Raw genomic sequence first — 9,823 nt, forward strand, 5'->3', positions numbered from 1 at the left:
AGTAAAAGTGCTACACTTAATTTGCCAGCAAATTTGGAAAACTCAACAGTGGCCACAGGATTGGAAAAGATCAGTTTACATTCCAATTCCAAAGAAAGGCAGTGCCAAAGAATGTTCAAACTATCGCACCATTGCACTCATTTCTCATGCTAGTAAAGTTATGCTTAAAATCCTACAAGCTAGACTCCAGCAGTATGTGGATCGAGAACTACCAGAAGTACAGGCAGGATTTCGAAGAGGCAGAGGAACCAGAGATCAAATTGCCAACATACGCTGGATCATGGAGAAAGCTAGGGAGTTCCAGAAAAACATCTACTTCTGCTTCATTGACTATGCTAAAGCCTTTGATTGTGTGGATCATAACAAACTGTGGCAAGTTCTTAAAGAGATGGGAGTACCAGAACATCTTATTTGTCTCTTGAGAAACCTATATGCGGGCCAAGAAGCAACAGTGAGAACTGGACACGGAACCACTGATTGGTTCCAAATTGGGAAAGGTGTCCGGCAAGGCTGTATACTGTCGCCTTGCCTATTTAACTTATATGCAGAGCATATCATGAGAAAGGCAGGGCTAGAGGAGTCAAAAGTTGGAATTAAGATTGCTGGAAGAAATATCAACAACCTAAGATATGCAGATGATACCACTCTAATGGCAGAAAGTGAAGAGGAACTGAAGAGTCTCTTGTTGCGAGTGAAGAAGGAGAGTGCAAAAGTTGGGTTGAAACTAAACATTAAGAAAACCAAGATCATGGCATCCGGCCCTCTCAATTCCTGGCAAATAGATGGGGAAGAAGTGGAGGTAGTGACAGACTTTATCTTCCTGGGCTCCAAGATCACTGCAGATGGGGACTGTAGTCAAGAAATTAAAAGACGCTTGCTCCTCGGGAGGAAAGCCATGGCAAATCTAGACAGCACACTAAAAAGCAGAGACATCACCCTGTCAACAAAAGTGCGTATAGTCAAGGCTATGGTCTTCCCAGTTGCAATGTATGGCAGTGAAAGTTGGACCATAAGAAAGGCTGAGCGCAAAAGAATTGAGGCCTTTGAACTCTGGTGCTGGAGAAGACTCCTGCGAGTCCCTTGGACTGCAAGGCGATCAAACCGGTCAGTCCTAGAGGAGATCAACCCTGACTGCTCTTTAGAAGGCCAGATCCTGAAGCTAAAACTCAAATACTTTGGCCACCTAATGAGGAGGAAGGACTCACTGGAGAAGAGCCTAATGCTGGGAAAGATTGAGGGCAATAGAAGAAGGGGACGACAGAGAATGAGGTGGCTGGATGGAGTCACTGAAGCAGTAGGCGTGAGCTTAAATGGACTCCAGAAGATGGTAGAGGACAGGAAAGCCTGGAGGAACATTGTCCATAGGGTCGCGATGGGTCGGACACGACTTCGCAACTAACAACAACAACAACAACTGTAATATACAAACAAAAAAATTAAAAGTATAAAGTATAAAACTGTTTTGAAAAAGCAACAAAATAAAAAATACAAATTAAGCCTTGCCCATATAAAATTATAACAACCAATTTTTCCAATAAATAAAAATTCTGTTGAAAGGCTAGAGCTAAGCACATATCTTCAGATCAGTTTTTTAAAAGTTGTATGTTGTGAGTATTGTATGGGTAATCTTGACTTACAACCACCACTGAACCCAAAATATAAGTGCAGGTCACAAACAACATTCCACTGGGACCACCAATGAAATGAACTAAAGTGTGTATGCACTGTCTCAGACAGTGAGGGACAGTTTTCTAAACCATACAGGGTTATTCTCTCAGTTAAGCTTAAAGTCTTACATGTTATTTTATAGCCGTGGTGAATTTAAGAATTCCCCCCCCCAAAAAAATCCTGACACAACTGAGTCTTTGATCTAAATCAAGTAGTACTTTTCAAGACACAAATAATGAAACAATTAACTCCATAAGGATTTGACCCTACTGATAAACCCTTGGAGGAAGACAAATGGAGGTATGTCACACAGAGAAGGAAACAATATTCAAAAGAAAGAAACAGCACACAACAAACAAACTCCTTCTGCCCAATTGTACCCAACCAGAAGCAGCCCCATTAAACTAAACAATTGATTTCTCCCCTTAGATGGAAATGCAGACCCACAGCCTCCCACTCAAAGATAACATGCACACACCTAGCAAAGAAACAACTTCAAATATCCCTAAAAACATCACTTCAAATATCCCTTTAAAAAGCCACATCAACAAACACACCTGACATAAACAGAAAAGCATCCCAGACTGCAGCCCCCCAAAAAGGAAGGTGAGTGTTGGTAATAGGGGATTCTATCCTCAAAGGAACAGAAACATACATCTGCAGGCCAGACATACAATCCAGGGAGGTATGTTGTCCTCCAGGAGCAAAAATCAAAGGTGTGGCCAAGAACCTAACCAAAATAATTAGGCCTACAGATTACTACCCCTTCCTTCTCTTCCACATTGGGATGGATGCTACAACAAACATCCTGAGTACTATAGAGATTACAAACAACTAGGCAATAAAGTTAAGAAGCTATGAGCACAAGTAGTGTTCTCATCAGTACTCCCAACGAAAGGCCAACACCCATTGAGGGAAAAAAGAATTTTAGAAATAAACCATTGGCTAAAGGATTGGTGTCACCAAAAAAACCTTTGGTTTTCTGGATCAGGGACTGCATCTCCTATGTGAAGGACTCTTGGTAAGGAATGGGCTGTACCTCATGAAAACAGGGAAAAATGTACTTGGAAAAAGACTGGTCTAACTCATCAGGAGGGCTTTAAAATTGAGGAGGAAGGGTCACCAATCTCTAGAATCTCTAGAACCCAAAACCAATCACAAATCCCAAGAAAACAAATCAAACAATGAGGCAGGTAATGATGAGGGGAAAAAAAGAAAAACTCACAGTCAGGAGATGCGTGGACAGGCATAAAAGTCTTAAATGCTCATATACAAATGCTCAAAACTTGGGGAACAAACGGTGAACTAGAAGCAATAGTACATGAAGGAGGGTATGACATAGTTGGCATAACAGAAACCTGGTGGGATGAAACCGATGAATGGAATGGAATGATGGATGGATACAAATTGTTCAAAAGAAACAGGTCTACAAAAAGAGGAGGGGGAGTTGCACTATAAGTAAGAGAACACTACATATCTATGGAAATGCACATGATCAAAGATAAAATCTCTCCAGAATGTATATGAGTCAATATAAAAGAGAAAAAAAGTGACATTGCCATAGGTGTATATTACAGGCCACTTACCCAATCAGAGAGAATCTAGGAAAGTTCCCATGGATGAAAATCCTAAAGTGGAAAACAACCCAAGAAGCATGGGAAACTTTCAAATATGCAATCATAAAAGCCCAGACCACCACAATACCACTGAAAAAGAAAAACAAGAAATTCAAGAAGAAATCGGCATGACTGCACAAAGATCTCTCTGAGAAACTGAAAGACAAAAAGGACAAATACAAAAAAAATGGAAAGAGGGACACATAACTAAGGCCGATTATCAGTAGACAGTCAGAACATGCAAAGATGAAGTCAGGAAAGCAAAGGCTCAGAACCAAGAAAGACTTGCAACAGAAATCATAAATAATAAAAAAAAAGTTTCTTCCAACATACTAACAACAAGAAAAAAAGTCAAGGAAACTGTAGGCCCACTAAAGAGACAAGATGGCAAGGAAATAACAGACAACAGGGAAAAAGCAGAGATGCTTAACTCATACTTTGCATCAGTCTTCACACAAAAAGAAACTATAGCTCAACATACAAAAAAACCCACTGCAAATGGTAAGAGAACACCTATCTGACCTTGATGAGTATAAATCACCAGGACCCAACAGATTACATCCCAGAGTTCTAAAAGAGCTGGCAGATGTTATCTCAGAACCATTGCACCACATCTTTCATAAATCCTGGAGCACCAGGGAAGTACCCGAGGATTGGAAAAAGGCTGATGTGGTTCCCATCTTCAAGAAAGGAAGAAAAAAAAAAAACAGACCCAGGAAAGTATGACCAATCAGTTTAACATCAATACCCGGGAAGATCCTAGAAAAGATAATCAAAAAACAGATCTGCAAACAATTAGAAGCAAACAAAATCATAACTAGTAGCCAGCATGGGTTTGTTAAAAACAGATCATGCCAAACCAATCTTATTTCATTCTTCGATAAAGTGACTAAATTAGTAGACCAGCAAAATGCGGTGGACGCAGTATACTTTGATTTCAGTAAGACATTTGATAAAATAGACCACAATCTGCTGCTTGATAAACTAGAAAAAGTGGAATAGACAACATCACCACCAGATGGATCTGTAGGTCACTGGCAAACCGTACTCAATGAGTAGTCCTCAATGGCAATACATTCACATGGAGAGAAGTAAGCAATAGGGTACCACAAGGTTCCATCTTAGGCCCAGTACTCCTCGATATCTTCATAAATGACTTAGATGAGGGAATTGAAGGGGAACTCAGCAAATTTGCAGATGACACCAAACTGACAGGAGTGGCCAACACCCCAGAAGACAAACTCAGGATCCAAAAAGATCTTGACTAACTTGAACAATAGGCCCTATGCAACAAAATAAGTTTCAATGTGGAGAAAAGCAAAGTTTTACATTTAGGCAGGAAAAATCAAAGGTACAAGTACAGATTGGGCAAGACCTGACTTAAAAACAGTAACTGTGAGAAGGACCTTGGAGTCCTTGTGGACGAACACTTGACTATGAGCCAGCAGTGTGTAGCAGCAACCAAAAAAGCTAATACAATCCTGGCATAGAATCAAGATGTTGCAAAGTATTAGTACTTTATAAAACCCTAGTAAGATCACACCTGGAATACTGCAGCCAATTGTGGCCACCATATCAAAGAAAGGATGTTGAGAGTTTGGAAAAAATTCAGAGGAGCAACTAAAATGATCAAAGGCCTGGAGACTAAAATGTACAAAAAACGGCTGCAGGACATGGGTTTGGCTAGTCCAGGGGTAGGCAACCTTGGCTCTTTTATGACTCGTGGACTTCAACTCCCAGAATTCCTGAACCAGCATGGGCTAGTCTAAAGAGAAGAAAGAGGGGAGACATGATAGCAGTATTCTAGTATCAGAGGGGCTGCCACAAGGAAGAGGGGGTCATGTTGTTCACCAGAGCACCAGAGGGAAGGACGAGAAACAATGGTTGGAAACTGATCAAAGAGAGAAGCAACCTGGAATTAAGGAGAAACTTCCTGACAGTGAGGACAATCAACCAGTGGAACAGCTTACCTCCAGAAATCATGGCTGCTCCATCACTGGAAGTTTTTAAGAAGAGACTAGACCAGGGGTAGGCAACCTTGGCTCTTTTATGACTCATGGACTTCAACTCCCAGAATTCCTGAGCCAGCCATGCTGAGGGGAAAGGAAGAGGTTTCCAAGCTGAGCCATGGTGGCTCAGGAATTCTGGGAGTTGAAGTCCATGAGTCATAAAAGAGCCAAGGTAGCCCACCCCTGGACTAGACAATCACTTGTCTGAGATGGTGTAGGTCAGTGGTGGCGAACCTATGGCACGCATGCCAGAGGCGGCACTCATAGCCCTCTCTGTGGGCATGCTCGCCATGCCCCGGAGATGGCAACTGTCCCTCTTCAAGCAGCCGCCCGCTAACTCGCCAAGGTCCCACGTGCCGGATGCATCCCAGCATGTCTGGTTTCCCTCCCTCCTCCCGTCCCATCCCTCCTGGCCTCACATGCTCTCCTTTTCCTGGGCATGACCCACTGTGAAGGGAAAAGAAAATCAGACGAAGGGAAAGGAATTCAGACCCGGGTCGATAGAGTTGTCCTGAACCAGCAGGGCAGCCTCGTCTCCAAAAAGAACTCCCCCGAGCACTGCCCGCTGAACTTTTATTCACCTCCATCATTACAAAAAACTACATCAGTCTCATACAAAATAGCATACATAGAAATAATTGAATTACTCAGGTGCCTATGAGATCACACAAAAACAAGGTAGCATAAGATGTATGTGAAGGCTTTATCATAGCGTTTCCCAAACCTCCCACATGCTAGCCCCCCTGCCAGCCAGGAGAGTGTGCTCTCACTGAAGCTAACAGAGGGGCCTGCTAGGGGGGAATGGAAAGGCTGAAGGGTGAGAAACCAAATTCTTGAGAGACCAAATTCTGGCCATTCCCACACACTGCATCGCCTCCTCAACTGTCGGCTGGTCATCCAGCTCAGAGGTAGCTTCTTTGAACTGCTGGCGATGGGTTGGAAGCATAAGAGTGCACCAGTTGAGGGGCTGGCAGGCTGTGGCTGCTGACAGACGCTGTAGGCCCCCATGCACTTGCTGGCCTCTGTGTGCAGGGACCGATGGTGTCAGGCAGCAGCCACCCCGCCCCACCTGCCAGAGACCCCCTGGATCTCTTCCATCCTGCCCACCCCCCACAGGTGTCCCTCCCCACAACCAACATTGAGGTGACCATTCCCACCTTGGCCTCACCCACCCAATCTGCTATGACCACCACAGTCATGCCCACCCAGTGGGCCACGCCTACCTGGCACCTGGCAATAAATAAATGGGTTTTGGGTTGCAGTTTGGGCACTCGGTCTCTAAAAGGTTCGCCATCACTGGTATAGGTTCTTCTGCATAGCAGGGGGCTGGACTAGAAGACCTCCAAGATCCCTTCCATCTCTAATCTATTCACGTCACACCTGTGTGGCCAGGCATAGCAAATTTAATATCTGAAAAGATTTATATTTCCTGAACAGTCAGGGAACACTGCTAAACTTTTCCCCGTTGTGTTGTTCATGCATTTTTCATTTGGAATCCATTGAGAAATACTATTTTGCAAGTTTATTAAGTTGGCCTTTAAAATCATTTAGATTGCATGCCTTATAAATATGCATAGGATTCAAATGAAGCAAATGATATATGCAAGGGTATGATAGTTACATTTCATAAAATTAATATTGTATTTTAAATAAGAAAGGATGCATCTTAATGAGCTACAGAATAAGTGCCAAATTTAAATCCTCTTCAGAAATATATAGTCTTTAAAGTGCGCTGATTAATAGTGAATTTAATTACAGCTTGTTTACATAGATAAGAAGTCATAGTTTTAAATGGGATTGTTTGTCTCTTTATTTCTTATAGATAGAATGAATGTGTGGGTAGAAAAACAAAAATATTCATGTTAATGGTACTTTCAGGTGTTTATATTTAATTTTGAAAATATTTTCTCTTTGAATAGATATTGAGTAAATATTAATGGTCAGTTATCTTCATGCCTAAGAAGGGGGCATCTAACTGTGTAAAGCAACAGTCTACAGGTGTGGCTATGGATCAAAATCTGTAAGACAATAGTATGGCATTGTGATCCATCCCCTGCCACTTTTGTATGTGCCTACGATGCCAGGTAAAGGTAAAGGTTCCCCTGCACATGCATGCTAGTCGTTTCCGATTCTAGGGGCTGGTGCTCATCTCCATTTCAAAGCCGAACAGCCAGCGCTTGTCCGAAGACATCTCCGTGGTCATGTGGCCAGCATGACTAGACGCCAAAGGCGCACGGAATGCTGTTACCTTCCCACTGTAGTGGTCCCTATTTTTCTACTTGCATTTTTACGTGCTTTCGAACTGCTAGGTTGGCAGAAGCTGGGACAAGTAACAGGCACTCACTGTTACGCGGCACTCGGGATTTGACCTGCCAAACTGCCAACCATCTGATCGACAAGCTCAGCGTCCTAACCCACTGAGCCACTGCGTCCCACCTTTACCTATGATGCCAACACACATACAAAAGAGGTGGAGCTTGGGTCACATTGTTGTGTCCACTATTTTGTAGATTTTGATGTGACTGCAGATACTGTGAATATAGTGTTGTATATTCACAGTAGGTGTGTGTGCTCAAGATGGCAATTGGAGTAGGGCAATTATAGAACAAGATTCTTTCTCAATGTACCTTTACAATAAAGTAGATTTAGCTCATCTGGTGATGATGTCTGTCTGATTTACCCAGCAAAGCCAATATCAATTTTGCAAGTCTGAAAGTACAATTCTTTTTGCCTCCCCCACTTTCTGGCTGCATGCTGTGCTATCTCTCAGATGACCATTCCATTGGTAGTATTTCTTCACCTATTAACTCTAGGTCTTTCCTACATGTGATTTACAGCGTTGCTGAAAAGTAGACTTTGATTGTATCATCAATCTAAATGTGGCATGGGCTGCAGCTGGTTTAGAAGATGTTGAGAAAATAAAGAGGCTGAAGATTACTTCAGACCTAATTTAATTTGCTGTAAAACAGCAAATCTGTCAAAAGAATAATTTATAAAACACTCCAATCTACTAAATTTGTGCTGAGAGGTTTTTTTATAATATAAAATATAGCACTTGATTGGATTTCTTTATTTAGGATAAAACATTTAACCTTAAAATGCCTCACATAGAAGGATAATTTGCTTATTAAGGCAGGGCTTTTCAATCAGTGATATGGGTACCACCTGTGGTACATCCTAGAAAAGTGGTAGCGGGGGAGGGGAGGGGAATGAGCTGAAACGGTGGCAGCACTGCACAAGCCTGGAGCTGCAGGGCTGTCAGGGCTCAGCGGAAGCGCCAGGATCAGTGCCAGGCTCCAGCTGGAAAACAGCATTGATCCTGGCACTTCTGCAGAGTCCAGAAGAAGCACCAATCAGCTGGAATGTTGCAGCATCTCCAGGGTCTTGTGATTTGCATTCAGATGCTTGGCAACTGATTCATATTTATGAGGTCACAGTGTCTCAGGGTTATGTGAAGTGACCAAAACCTGCTGCAACCACCTAGCAGGCAGGGGGGGGGAATAAAAACCAACACCCCCCCACCCTAACCCCACTGCCAATCCTCAATAGAAATGCTCACAAGAATGAAAACCTCGGACAGGAGGAAGAGCACTGCCAGGCGGGCAGGCAGGTGCCTTCTTCGGCTGTGGCTTGGGGAGGGCACTTTTTTCAGTGCCACTGTAACTTCGAACAGTCACTAAGCAAACTGTTGTAAGTCAAGGACTACCTGTACTTCATCACTTTTTTTCCTTTTTTGGTCGTCAAGTTTTTGCTAGGCGACTGGTGGTACTCGGATGTTACCATATCCTAAAAGTGGTACAATGGGTGAAAAGGTTGAAAAGCCCTGTATTAAGGGACTCAGTGTAAAGAAAGCCCCTTCCATTTTTGAAGCAAACATGAGGTTACTAGAGATGCTTGACATATGTAGGAGATTGTCATATAAAGATCCAGCTGTAAGTTTCTCTGTTATCAATGAAAAGCCCTGCCTCACCAGATCAGAGGAAGAATGTTAGAAAAAAAAACATTTTTTAAATCCAATCTCCTAATATACATGAGAGCATATTTGTTCTAAATGGCAATTAGCCCAGGCAGAATTTTTGTAAATCCACCCTTTCCTTATAAAAAGAGACTCTAAGAATGATGCTTTGAAGGAATCATGTTTAGTTTTAGTTAGAGAACTAGAGCCATTTGCAATGGAAAAACCCCACCTGAATGTTTCAGTGAGAAAAATAGAAGAGTCAATGGGGCTTACTAATGAAACCACAATCCTATACTTCTGGTGTAAAATGAACTCCTTGGTGATTAAATCATATTATGACTGGGGACTTGTAAATCAGACACATCATGATATTCTTCATAATAAGAATTAAATTTCATGCCTACTCTCATTTCTCCCCCTACTCTATTCTAGGGTAAATCCAGCTTCTGAAATCAAAATTCACCTTTGAATGAAGCCCTTCTTTAGCACCAAAAGGGATTTCTCTGGCAATTGTTAACTTTAAACAAGCAATAAAAGTTATATACTTGAGTATAAGCCGACTCGAGTATAAG

This window comes from Vipera ursinii (assembly GCF_947247035.1).
Source record: "Vipera ursinii genome assembly, chromosome: 2".
Classification (NCBI taxonomy): domain Eukaryota; kingdom Metazoa; phylum Chordata; class Lepidosauria; order Squamata; family Viperidae; genus Vipera; species Vipera ursinii.